Source organism: Miscanthus floridulus, chromosome 10 (assembly GCF_019320115.1).
Source record: "Miscanthus floridulus cultivar M001 chromosome 10, ASM1932011v1, whole genome shotgun sequence".
NCBI lineage: Eukaryota > Viridiplantae > Streptophyta > Magnoliopsida > Poales > Poaceae > Miscanthus > Miscanthus floridulus.
Window position 1 is genome coordinate 71522620 of NC_089589.1, and position 13841 is coordinate 71536460.

Sequence of the window (13841 nt, forward strand, 5' to 3'; positions counted from 1 at the left end):
CTTGTAGTTCCTTGCTCCAACACAATTCACTACCAAATGCAATGGTGGTCCATTTTAAGCACACATATGTTACTTGTGTTTTATGGACGCAGTTGACATCAGGTGAGAGTGTAAGACATTTTACAAAAAATTGACAATGTTTGGTTCTTTTCAATCATAGCAAAGAACATAAAAAAGAAGATCCAGATCAGGAACAAAAAAACCAGAACAATTGGTGGTCCCAATATTAGGAAAATGAAGATAAGAAATTCATGACCCCAGTTACTTCAGTACTTATCAAACACTGCAAGTTGCCAATTTTCAAACATATATATTCCTACCTAGCTAGTACCAAATAAAAGGAAAAATAGAAAATGTGAACGCACCTTGTTAAAACCATGTTGAGCCTCTAAAACAAAAGTTGAATAAAGAGAGAACGACGAGTCCGTAATCTGCATTTCATATGCATTACTATTTCACATAAGTAGTGCATTTGTGCTCTAAATGAGAAGTTGTTTCTCCTCTCCATAATAGAACAATTGGAGATATACTTATTTCTTATTTGAAAGCAAGGATAGAATCTGTAGGCATGGTACTTGGAGAATGGATCTGGGCACATACCATTGGATTCCTAGAGGATGGGTGCAGCAGCTCATCTCGCTTTGGATTCCTAGCAGAGGAGGACAACAGCTCGTTGTGATTCCTTGAGGAGGGACAGAGAGGGGCAACATCTCATCTTGATCGACCTACTACGTAGGGATGGTATGACCTCCGAACCAATAGCAATCATTATCAACAAACAAAAAGCAAGGCACATGAACCTAGATGAGGAGCGCATCCATGGCCATTTGCTATGGCATTGCCGCCCTCGATCTGATGAGGAGACGACGGTTCCAGCCATGGGGGCACTGGATCTGGCTACACACGGCATAGGGAGAGAGAGAGAGGAGGCGGGGGCAAGCTCAGCGCTGGGTGCTCGTGACCTCTAGGGTTTCCTGTAGCACAAGACCGCACATGGAGTAGAGGGAGGAGGTGGCGCTGGGGAGGTAGCCACGCTAGTAGCCACGACGGGCCCTGGTCGCGTCGTAGAGGAGGGGGCACGTGTGAAGGGAGACGGCCTTGTCCCCAGCGGCGGTGGCTCTAGAGCACACGTAGGTGAGCTGCTCCCTGCCCGTGGCGATGAGCCTGGTGATGTCCTTGCCCTCCATGACGGCGAAGAATAGGTCAAGGCGGTCCTCCACCATGTCACCGACGGAGCCCAGGATGCGGCGCACGTAGTCCTCTGTAACACCTCGGGTGTTTAAATATTAAAATCTGACATGTCATCATATGCATTGCAAAGCATTTGGCATTTGGTGAAAACTTTGATGTACATTTACTAAAACAAGTTTACAATTGTGTAATGAATGTTGAATTGTATTGTTTGACTCAAGTTCAATATTTGTTTGGATTTTGAATTTTTCCAGAAAACCCCGCTTTTCAACATTTAAACACTACCCTGAAAATCCATTTCAAAATCTAAGCATATTTTGGGGTTGGGCCCAAAAGCAAAAGTGTAGAGCTTGGCAAGTTATACAAAGTTTGTTTTTGGAGTTTTTCAAGTTGTTTAGAAAAATTTTGAGTAATTCAAAAAGGCGTAATTCGTTAAATATTCCCTATTTGAATTTAAAAGATCATTTCAAAATCTAGATAGAATTAGGGATTGGTTATAAAAGCAAAGTTGTAGAACTTTTGATTTTAAACAACTTTTATTTTTGGAGATTTTTGAGTTGCTATACAAATTTGGGAGTAATTTGAATTTGAAACCGAATGGCAAATCTGTAAATTCGGTGAACAGTACTCACCGCCCTAGCTACATGGCCGGCGATCTTCGGTTTGCATCCAGGCACGGTCGTGGTTGTCTTTGACGTCGCGCTGGCGTGGTAAAGGCCACAGCGTAGCTTCCTTGCGCTTCTGAGCTGCTCTACTTAGCCTTGGCCGTCGCCGTTTGCCTCCGCTCTCTTGCTCTGTTTTTCCGACGCCACGGCCATAACTCCGGCGAGCTCGTGTCGATGCCGTAGTGCTTCACCGTCACTGATAAGCTTGTCCCAGCTCCGTCTCATCCTTGCGCACCTAAATAACTAGCCCTGGTCGCTTGCCATCATTGGGAAACGCCGTTCGGCGCTTTTCTTCCTCACGGCCGGCAGCACCACCGTGGAGTGCGCGTCGCCGTGGCTAGCGCGCTACGGTGAGTCTCTGCCCTTACTGAGTCTAGCTTTGGCTTCGCCGCAATGATGTAGTGCTTTGTGACCCATTGGTTTCTCATTTTGACCACCACAGCTACCGGAGCATCGCCGTCGTCGAAGATCGCTCCGCCGTGACCGCTGTCAACGTCAACCCGTGTCACCGAAGCTTATCCGGTCTCGTTCTTTGCTCCAACGTGTTCGTGGTGAGCTACTGGACCTTCACATGCCCTCTGTTTCACCGTTTTGGCTTCATTTCGCTGGCGTAGCGTAGACGCGCCGTCGTGGCCGCCATGGCCGACGTAGTGCTCGGTCCAGTCCATAGTAGTCAGGCTTGTGCTCAAAATGGATGCGCCTAGTCTCGGGGAGGGTATAGGTACCTTGGCCGTCGCCGTTGGACTCACCGGCGGCGAGATATCGCCGGTCAGCGCCATCATCGCCGTAGTCAAAGCGCAAGGTAGAAGGTGACAGGTGGGGTCACCATGTCAGTGACTCAATGTTCAAAATGAATTTTCTGTTTTTCAGATTTAAATGAATAGTGCTGTAATTTGTTATTTTTGTGTAGAATTATTTAGAGCTCCAAAAATTATAAAAATTTTTGTGTGAATTCTCTATGATGTATGTTATATGACAAAAATTTGAAATATTGATTTTCAGTATTTTTGGAATATGATAAAAATTGCTCAATTAATTAATAAATGACTTTCCATGATTTTTCTAGGCTTATTTATTTATCCAAAAATTATGAAATTTATTTTGCCACTTAGTCACTAGGTAATGAACATGTACTAAAATTTTGAGCTCAATTAGAATAAGTTGATTTATTTCATAATTTTGAATTAAATAATTAATTCATAAAAGCGAATAGTAACTTTTAATGATTTAGGTTTTTGTTTGGACTTTTGGATTGAGTGATGACCTTGGGTCATTAGTTGATAATGATCCTTGGCAATTGATTTGGGTGTTGTGAAAAAGGTTTGATTAGTTTGACTTGCAACTGTACCACGAAGGAAAGTTGTATTCAAATTATTAATTTTGCATCCATCATAGAGCATCATGTTTCGTATTCCGCATCATGTTAAACATGGCATTGTTACTACGTGTAGTGAACGAAGGTGAACATGTGGTAGTTAATCAAGTCATGGAAGAAGTTAATCCGTCTGTTGAGGTCGGATCGAATACTTGTAAAACGTCGCAGGAACCGGACTTTTCCGTCAACGAAGGCAAGCCCCGGATGCATACAACCCTACCTTGTGTTTTACAAATTAATTTCGCTTTTGCTTTCCGTTACTGCATTAAGTGGTTAGGAGTTAAGTAAGAGCCTAATTGATGCATTACCACCCTTGTTATTCCATATTTACCATATTACCAGTCTAAAACCCGTATATGCCTAGTTTTGCTTAGCTATGCGTAGAACGATGAAAGTCAGGTGACTACCTGCCACCTGCAAGTAACAAATGGAACATTGGTTAATTTTGTTAGCATGTGATATGAGAATATGGAGTAATAAATCTAGACCGGGCGGACTCGGTGTGTGTGAGCCATAAGACATGGAGGTCTTGTGAGCGGGTTATTTCCGCCTGTGTCGATTAAGGCACGTCCGTTGTTGAATTGTATGAGGTGAGAATTTGTAGTACTAACCACATACTCCGATAAGCCTGAACTTGGCAATTCTATTACGAGAATGGCTACTCGCGCACTGGGAGTGGAGAGATGGCGGGAATAGCGTGTACCCACGTGGCCATGGGCTAGAATGGTGGAGTACTGTGTTCTCAGGTGGCGTGGACCCGTTCTTGTTTTAGGGGATCCGAGGGTAGGTTGGTATATGTAGGTCGGGGACCTGCATATGTCGTGTGGTCTAGAATCCCCAGCTAGGCTTAATCGGTTCGAATCATCGTTGCTCCTCGGTTAAGGAGACTCAACTCACTGTTCATCATCATAGAATTAATAACCAGAACTTGAATAAGGCTTGTGAAGGTGTTGGATATGAAGTTTCATGATCTCAGTGTGGATCGTGTCAGCTTTGTATATAATTCTTGAGAAGTTTTCTATATAAAGAATGTTGTTAAAAGAGCTGTTACGCAAAAGAACTTTGATCATTGTTAAAGCTATACCTTGAATCCCTGAGCCTGCATTACTGAGTTTATCAGTTAATATTTCAGATAAGTCTTGTTGAGTACTTTCGTACTCAGGGTTCATTGACCCTTGTTGTAGGTGAGCCTCATGAGCAGATCTGTTTTGGATCATGCTGCATGACTATCGTTCGTTCTGACGATGAGAAGTAAATGTGTGATCCTTAGGCAGGATGTTTATTTTGTGTGATATGTCTATATTAATTATGCCACTCCACTACTACTATGGTTTATAATAATTATCGAACTTAGTTTGTAAGGTTTAAAACAACTGGTTTGTAAACTATGTTATCGTAAGACTTCCGCTGTTTTTACTCTGGTTTTGATATTTGAATAAATGTTGTAATACTGCAATGACTCTATAACGTGATCCTGCTCGGAAATCATGGATGATTCGGGGTTCCCCGAGGACACCCGACAGTCTTTTTAAGTTATTGGAATCATATGCATAAATGTCAAAAGTCGTCGAACAGTGACAGGTGCATGTGGGCCCTATAACTTATGAGGTTCTACCACAGAATGGTATCAGAGCGATCATTACAAGGTTTTTGTTGTATTGTTTTACAAAAACTTCAAAATGATTTGGATGACTAAATTTAACTTGGTAATTTAGTCCAAATTGCTTCTGATTTATCTTATTTCTTTCTCACCATTCCCTATTTGATTAAAAGGTTTTTGTGTGGTGGAGTAGTAATCATACTATGCCCTATATAAAAATAAATGTTGTTTATGTGCATTATAAACTTTGGTGTTTTTGTTCGTAAGAACGATTCATGCATCAGGAATAATTCACTTGTTACTTTCTTCACCTCTTAGTCTGGAGTTAAGTAGTGAGTCTAGTTTGAGGAATGTAATCCATCTTAGCTACTTTTTGGATTTTGATCAAATGATCTTACTTGGATTAAATTGGCTTCCTACAGTATGGCTCGTGCCAAGATGACGCCCCATAAGTCCATTGGACCCAAAGGAGTTCCTCGTCACCAACTTGCCCCTAGAAACGATGGTGCTAGCAGTAGCAGTTCTAGGCCTGATCCTAAGGCAGAGATACATAGGATTTCCGTAGAGTTAGCACAAGCTACTAGAGATAGGGCTTTGGATGCTATACAGGTGGGAGAATTACAGGATCAATTGAGGCGTCTCACCACCGCACATAGGAACTGCGAAAGTATGCTAGTTCGTACGGTGGAAGGAAGAAATGAAGCTTGGCACAGGGAAAATATAGCTAGAGCTAGAACTCATAAGCTAGAATTCTATGTAGAAGATTTAGAAGAACATAATATATATCTACATGAGGAAGTTCATAGGCTTAGCAATCTACTAAATCCGAATCATGAGCCTCAAGTTGATGCCATGGACCCCGGTGTCATCCTTGCCGATGATGATGAATCAGGAGAGGAAGAAGAAGAAGATCCTGAAGAATTAGTAATGATCGATGAAAGTGATGATGAAGGCGGTAATAATTCCGGAATGGATACCGAGCCTGAAGTTTGAAGAAATTGAGGAAAAGAGTAGAGTTGTATAATAGTAGCTCTAGTTAAGTTATGTAGTTCTGTTTTCGTACTCATGGGTTTGATTGTACATTAGTAAACTCTATTTAATGTGTCTAGAGTAAGCTTTGGTACAATTCAATAAAGACATGTGAATAAAGTTTGGTTTGTTATGAGCAGATACGTCATACGCGGGGTTCGTTTATTCTGGGAACTTCACAAGATGAGGACGGTATTCCAGATCCGCCACTAGTTCCAACCAATTTAGCTGATGCTATAACTGCACTTGTCAATGTGACGGCTGAAAATTCTCGTTTACTTCATGAGATGGCTCAGAGTAATCAGAATCAGATGTACGGAAACCGTAGACGCCACCATAACTGCCAGGAGGCTACATATGTTGATTTCATAGACACAAGACCCCCGGTGTTCACCAAGGCAGATGAACCATTGGAGGCTGATGACTAGCTTCGAACCATGGAGCAGAAATTTGACCTTATCCCATGCACGGAGTATCAGAAACCTACGTTTGCCGCCCAACAACTTAGAGGAGCAGCAAGTGCTTGGTGGGCAAACTTAGTGGCTATGCAACCTGCTAGTATTCCAATAACTTGGGCTGAGTTCCGTACTGCCTTCAGAGCCCATTATATCCCTGAAGGAGTGATGGCTATGAAGCTAGATGAATTCCTTGCTTTAAAACAAGGAGATCAAAGCGTGATGCAGTATGTGGGAAGATTTAATCATTTGTCCCAATATACATCCGAACATGTCAATACCGATGCCAAGAAGAAGAGGTGGTTTATGAGAGGCCTGAATACCAAGTTGTAGACTATGATGACCACTTGCACTAATGTTACTTATCATGAGGCAGTAAATATTGCAATTGCTTCAGAGTCAAAGTATCGGCAGCATAAGGAGCTCAAAAAGAAAAAGAGTGTGCCGTCTAGATCTTTTGGGGGAAATCAGAAGAGGCAGAGGGTGATTTATCATCCAGTACAGCATAATTGTCCTCCTTATCGTCCGCCGTAGTTCCAAGCCGGGCAACAGTCAAATGTTCGTCCAGCTATAACCTATCCGAGTTCACAATCAACCAATGCTCCTGGTGGCAATGCTCCAACATCCTAGGGTCACAACTATCCATGCTACAATTGTGGAAGGACTGGTCATTTCTCCAGGGAATGTCCATATCCTAGGCAGGCTAATCAAAATTATCAGAAGGCCCTTGCTAATCAACAACAGGGTCAGGCACCAAACAGGAACCCCAATCAGAATGCTCAGAAGGGCAAAGATGAGAGGAAGACAGGACGAGTGTTCTATATTCAAGCTAGAGAAATTCTAGAAGGGGAGCCAGTGATGATGGGTATGTTTCCTGTTGCCAATCACCCTGCAGTATACTTTTTGATTCCGGCGCATCGCATTCATTCATCAATAGAACATTTGTCGTGAAGCATGAAATTTCAATTGGGGCAACAAAGAAAAGTTTCTTTATACAGTCGCCCGGGGGACATCTATGTACTAAGGAAATGGTATACCAGGTACTCGTAAACCTGGGTGGGCATATTTTTCCTACTACCATGATTATCTTTAAGGATCAGGATATAGATGTAATCTTGGGAATAAATTGGATGTATCAGCATAAGGCTGTTATAGATGCTTTGAATAGGACCTTAAGAGTGAGTTTGCCTGATAGTAATTCTCAACTTCTTATCCAACTTCCAACCCTAAGAAGATCAGTGAGCAAGATTTGTGCAACTGTTGTCAAAGAGATTAGAGATATTCCGGTAGTGTGTGAATTTTCGGATGTGTTTCCTGAAGATTTACCCGGTCTACCACCTGATAGGGATGTACAGTTCAATATAGAGTTACAACCTAGAATAGCTCTGATTTCTCGGAGAGCTTATTGGATGCCACCTAAGGAATTGGCCGAGTTGAAAACTTAGTTACAAGAATTGATTAAAAAAGGTTTTATCCAACCTAGTTCTTCACCTTGGGGATGTCCAGCAATTTTTGTGAAAAAGAAAGATGAGACCCTGAGGTTATGTGTTGACTATCGTCCATTGAATGAAGTGACCATCAAGAATAAGTATCCATTACCTCGGATAGATCTGCTTTTTGATCAATTGGCCGGAGCCAAAGTTTTCTCCAAGATAGATTTGAGATCAGGATATCACCAAATCAAGATAAAGCCTAAGGATATTCCCAAAACAGCATTTACCACAAGATATGGGTTATATGAATACTTGGTAATGTTTTTTGGTTTGACAAATGCTCCAGCTCATTTCATGTATCTAATGAACTCAGTATTCATGCCTGAGCTAGACAAGTTTGTAGTAGTGTTTATTGATGACATTTTAGTATATTCCAAGAATAAGAAAGAACATGCGGAACATCTCAGAATTATTCTGACCCGTTTGAGAGAACATCAACTATATGCCAAGTTCAGCAAGTGTGATTTTTGGCTTAAGGAAGTGCAATTTCTTGGACATGTCTTGTCAGCCGAAGGAGTTGCAGTTGATCCAAGCAAAGTGAAGGATGTGCTTGATTGGAAACCGCCAACCACAGTTCATCAAGTTTGGAGTTTTCTGGGTTTGGCGGGATATTACCGTCGGTTTATTCCAGATTTCTCAAAGATATCAAAGTCCATAACTGAATTGTTGAAGAACCAAGTTAAGTTTGTCTGGTCATTAGATTATGAGAAGGCTTTCCAGACTTTGAAGAGACTGTTAACCACTGCACCAGTATTAGCCCAACCTGACATTGAGAAGCCGTTTGATGTTTATTGTGATGCTTCAGGTATTGGTATTGGTATTGGAGGTGTGTTGATGCAAGAAGGCCGAGTCATTGCCTATGCATCTAGGCAACTTAAGCAACATGAAGAACATTATCCAACTCATGACTTGGAGTTAGCAGCTGTGGTTCATGCTCTGAAGATTTGACGGCATTACCTGCTTGGTAATACGTGCCATATGTATACAGACCACAAAAGCTTAAAGTATATCTTTACTCAGTCAGAGTTGAACATGCGACAAAGAAGATGGTTAGAACTGATTAAGGATTATGATTTGGAAGTACATTATCACCCCGGTAAAGCAAATGTGGTTGCAGATGCCCTCAGTCGCAAAAGTTATTGCAATTGTCTGACAGTGAGAACAATGGGTTTGAATTTATGTCAAGAAATGGAAAAGTTGAATGTAGAAGTAATTCAACAAGGAAGTTTGACCAACATAATTGTTGAAGCCACTATTCGAGATCAAGTTATTGCTGCTGAGAAGGAAAACAAGGGTATAGCCCATATCAAGGAAAGAGTCAAGAATGGAAAAGCGGAATGCTTTAGTATTGACAATGAAGATGTGTTGTGGTTCAAGGATCGCCTGGTGGTACCAAAAGTTCCTGAGTTGCGGCAGTCAATTTTAGATGAGGCACATGCTACTAGGTTATCAATCCATCCGGGAAGTAACAAGATGTACCATGACTTGAAGCAAAGATTCTGGTGGACTAAAATGAAAATAGAGATTGCTAGATATATAGCAAAGTGTGATACTTGTCAAAAGGTGAAAGATATACATTTGAGGTCTGCTGGTGAATTACAACCATTACATATTCCATCTTGGAAGTGGGAGGATATAAGTATGGATTTTATTGTTGGTCTACCCAAGACATCAAAGGGATTTGACTCAGTATGGGTTATTGTAGATCGACTCACTAAGTTAGCACATTTTCTTCCAGTCAAGACAATATATCCTACGATCCAATATGCCAAGATGTATTTAGCAAGAATCATGAGTCTCTATGGAGTACCCAAGACTATTGTGTCAGATAGAGGTACACAATTTGTCTCCAACTTTTGGAAACAATTGCATTCTTCATTGGGTACCAAACTTCTGTATAGTACAGCTTATCATCCGCAAACTAATGGACAGACTGAAAGAGTTAATCAAGTACTTGAAGATATGTTAAGGTGTTGTGTCCTTAACTATTCCAATAAGTGGGATGAATGCTTACCTTTGGCCGAGTTCTCATACAACAATAGTTATCAGGAAAGCATTAGAATGGCTCCATTTGAAGCACTCTATGGTCATAGATGTAGGACATCATTGAGTTGGTCTGAGCCTGGAGAAAGAAGATTCTTTGGAGTTGACCTTGTGAAAGAAACAGAAGACAAGGTTAGACAAATACAGAGTAATTTGAAGATAGCTCAATCCCGACAAAAGAGTTATGCGGATAGAAGACGGAGACCATTGGTATTTAGCAAAGGAGATTTTGTATATCTGAAAGTATCACCAATGAAGGGAGTTACCCATTTCGGTGTTAAAGGAAAGTTGGCACCCCAATATATTGGACCATATCAAATTTTGGAAAGGTATAGAAAAGTGGCATATCGTTTGAAGTTACCTGAACATCTTGTAGCTGTGCATGATGTGTTCCATATTTCTCAATTGAAGAAGTGTCTCCGAGTGCCTGAACAAAATGTTGAAATTGAAGGAGTAGAACTAGAACCGGATTTAACCTATTCCGAATATCCTATCCGAGTGTTAGATCAGAAAGATTGTATTACTTGAAGACGGACAATCAAGTTCTATAAAATACAATAGAATCAACATTCAGAAGAGGAAGCTACTTGGGAATCAGAAGATTACTTGTTAGAAAAGTTTCCAGAGTTTCTAGCGTCAATATAGAATAGAGTAGTGTTAGTTGTGCTCGATTGCTACAAGTTGTGTTTTGTAAAGGAACCTCAGCTATTTTATAGGCAAGTTTTGGATGTTTTTGAACTGACACATTTCCTTTTCCATTACTTACCCTATGGCTTTGATTCTCGGGGCGAGATTTCTTTTAGGGGGAAGGATTGTAACACCTCGGGTGTTTAAATATTAAAATCTGACATGTCATCATATGCATTGCAAAGCATTTGGCATTTGGTGAAAACTTTGATGTACATTTACTAAAACAAGTTTACAATTGTGTAATGAATGTTGAATTGTATTGTTTGACTCAAGTTCAATATTTATTTGGATTTTGAATTTTTCCAGAAAACCCCGCTTTTCAACATTTAAACCCTACCCTGAAAATCCATTTCAAAATCTAAGCATATTTTGGGGTTGGGCCCAAAAGCAAAAGTGTAGAGCTTGGCAAGTTATACAAAGTTTGTTTTTGGAGTTTTTCAAGTTGTTTAGAAAAATTTTGAGTAATTCAAAAAGGCGTAATTCGTTAAATATTCCCTATTTGAATTTAAAAGATCATTTCAAAATCTAGATAGAATTAGGGGTTAGTTATAAAAGCAAAGTTGTAGAACTTTTGATTTTAAACAACTTTTATTTTTGGAGATTTTTGAGTTGCTATACAAATTTGGGAGTAATTTGAATTTGAAACCGAATGGCAAATCTGTAAATTCGGTGAACAGTACTCACCGCCCTAGCTACATGGCCGGCGATCTTCGGTTTGCTTCTAGGCGTGGTCGTGGCCGTCTTTGACATCGCGCTGGCGTGGTGAAGGCCACAGCGCAGCTTCCTTGCGCTTCTGAGCCGCTCTACTTAGCCTTGGCCATCGCCGTTTGCCTCCGCTCTCTTGCTCTGTTTTTCCGACGCCACAGCCATAACTCCGGCGAGCTCGTGTCGATGCCATAGTGCTTCACCGTCACTGATAAGCTTGTCCCAGCTCCGTCTCATCCTTGCGCACCTAAATAACTAGCCCTGGTCGCTTACCATCATCGGGAAACGCCGTTCGGCGCTTTTCTTCCTCACGGCCGGCAGCACCACCGTGGAGTGCGCGTCGCCGTGGCTAGCGCGCTACGGTGAGTCTCTGCCCTTACTGAGTCTTGCTTTGGCTTCGCTGCAATGATGTAGTGCTTTGTGACCCATTGGTTTCTCATTTTGACCACCACAGCTACCGGAGCATCGCCGTCGTCGAAGATCGCTCTGCCGTGACCGCTGTCAACGTCGACCCGTGTCACCGAAGCTTATCCGGTCTCATTCTTTGCTCCAACGTGTTCGTGGTGAGCTACTGGACCTTCCCATGCCCTCTGTTTCACCGTTTTCGGCTTCATTTCACCGGCGTAGCATAGTCGCGCCGTCGTGGCCGCCATGGCCGACGTAGTGCTCGGTCCAGTCCATAGTTAGTCAGGCTTGTGCTCAAAATGGATGCGCCTAGTCTCGGGGAGGGTGTAGGTACCTTGGCCGTCACCGTTGGACTCACCGGCGGCGAGATATCGCCGATCAGCGCCATCATCGCCGTAGTCAAAGCGCAAGGTAGAAGGTGACAGGTGGGGTCACCATGTCAGTGACTCAACGTTCAAAATGAATTTTCTGTTTTTCAGATTTAAATGAATAGTGCTGTAATTTGTTATTTTTGTGTAGAATTATTTAGAGCTCCAAAATTTATAAAATTTTTTGTGTGAATTCTCTATGATCTATATTATATGACAAAAAATTGAAATATTGATTTTCAGTATTTTTGGAATATGATAAAAATTGCTCAATTAATTAATAAATGACTTTCCATGATTTTTCTAGGCTTATTTATTTATCCAAAAATTATGAAATTTATTTTGCCACTTAGTCACCAGGTAATGAACATGTACTAAAATTTTGAGCTCAATTAGAATAAGTTGATTTATTTCATAATTTTGAATTAAATAATTAATTCATAAAAGCGAATAGTAACTTTTAATGATTTAGGTTTTTGTTTGGACTTTTGGATTGAGTGATGACCTTGGGTCATTAGTTGATAATGATCCTTGGCAATTGATTTGGGTGTTGTGAAAAAGGTTTGATTAGTTTGACTTGCAACTGTACCGCGAAGGAAAGTTGTATTCAAATTATTAATTTTGCATCCATCATAGAGCATCATGTTTCGTATTCCGCATCATGTTAAACATGGCATTGTTACTACGTGTAGTGAACGAAGGTGAACACGTGGTAGTTAATCAAGTCGTGGAAGAAGTTAATCCGTCTGTTGAGGTCGGATCGAATACTTGTAAAACGTCGCAGGAACCGGACTTTTCCGTCAACGAAGGCAAGCCCCGGATGCATACAACCCTACCTTGTGTTTTACAAATTAATTTCGCTTTTGCTTTCCGTTACTGCATTAAGTGGTTAGGAGTTAAGTAAGAGCCTAATTGATGCATTACCACCCTTGTTATTCCATATTTACCATATTACCAGTCTAAAACCCGTATATGCCTAGTTTTGCTTAGCTATGCGTAGAACGATGAAAGTCAGGTGACTACCTGCCACCTGCAAGTAACAAATGGAACATTGGTTAATTTTGTTAGCATGTGATATGAGAATGTGGAGTAATAAATCTAGACCGGGCGGACTCGGTGTGTGTGAGCCATAAGACATGGAGGTCTTGTGAGCGGGTTATTTCCACCTGTGTCGATTAAGGCACGTCCGTTATTGAATTGTATGAGGTGAGAATTTGTAGTACTAACCACATACTCCGATAAGCCTGAACTTGGCAATTCTATTACGAGAATGGCTACTCGCGCACTGGGAGTGGAGAGATGGCGGGAATAGCGTGTACCCACGTGGCCATGGGCTGGAATGGTGGGGTACTGTGTTCTCAGGTGGCGTGGACCCGTTCTTGTTTTAGGGGATCCGAGGGTAGGTTGGTATATGTAGGTCGGGGACCTGCATATGTCGTGTGGTCTGGAATCCCCAGCTAGGCTTAATCGGTTCGAATCGTCGTTGCTTCTCGGTTAAGGAGACTCAACTCACTGTTCATCATCATAGAATTAATAACCAGAACTTGAATAAGGCTTGTGAAGGTGTTGGATATGAAGTTTCATGATCTCAGTGTGGATCGTGTCAGCTTTGTATATAATTCTTGAGAAGTTTTCTATATAAAGAATGTTGTTAAAAGAGCTTTTACGCAAAAGAACTTTGATCATTGTTAAAACTATACCTTGAATCCCTGAGCCTGCATTACTGAGTTTATCAGTTAATATTTCGGATAAGTCTTGTTGAGTACTTTCATACTCAGGGTTCGTTGACCCTTGTTGCAGGTGAGCCTCATGAGCAGATCTG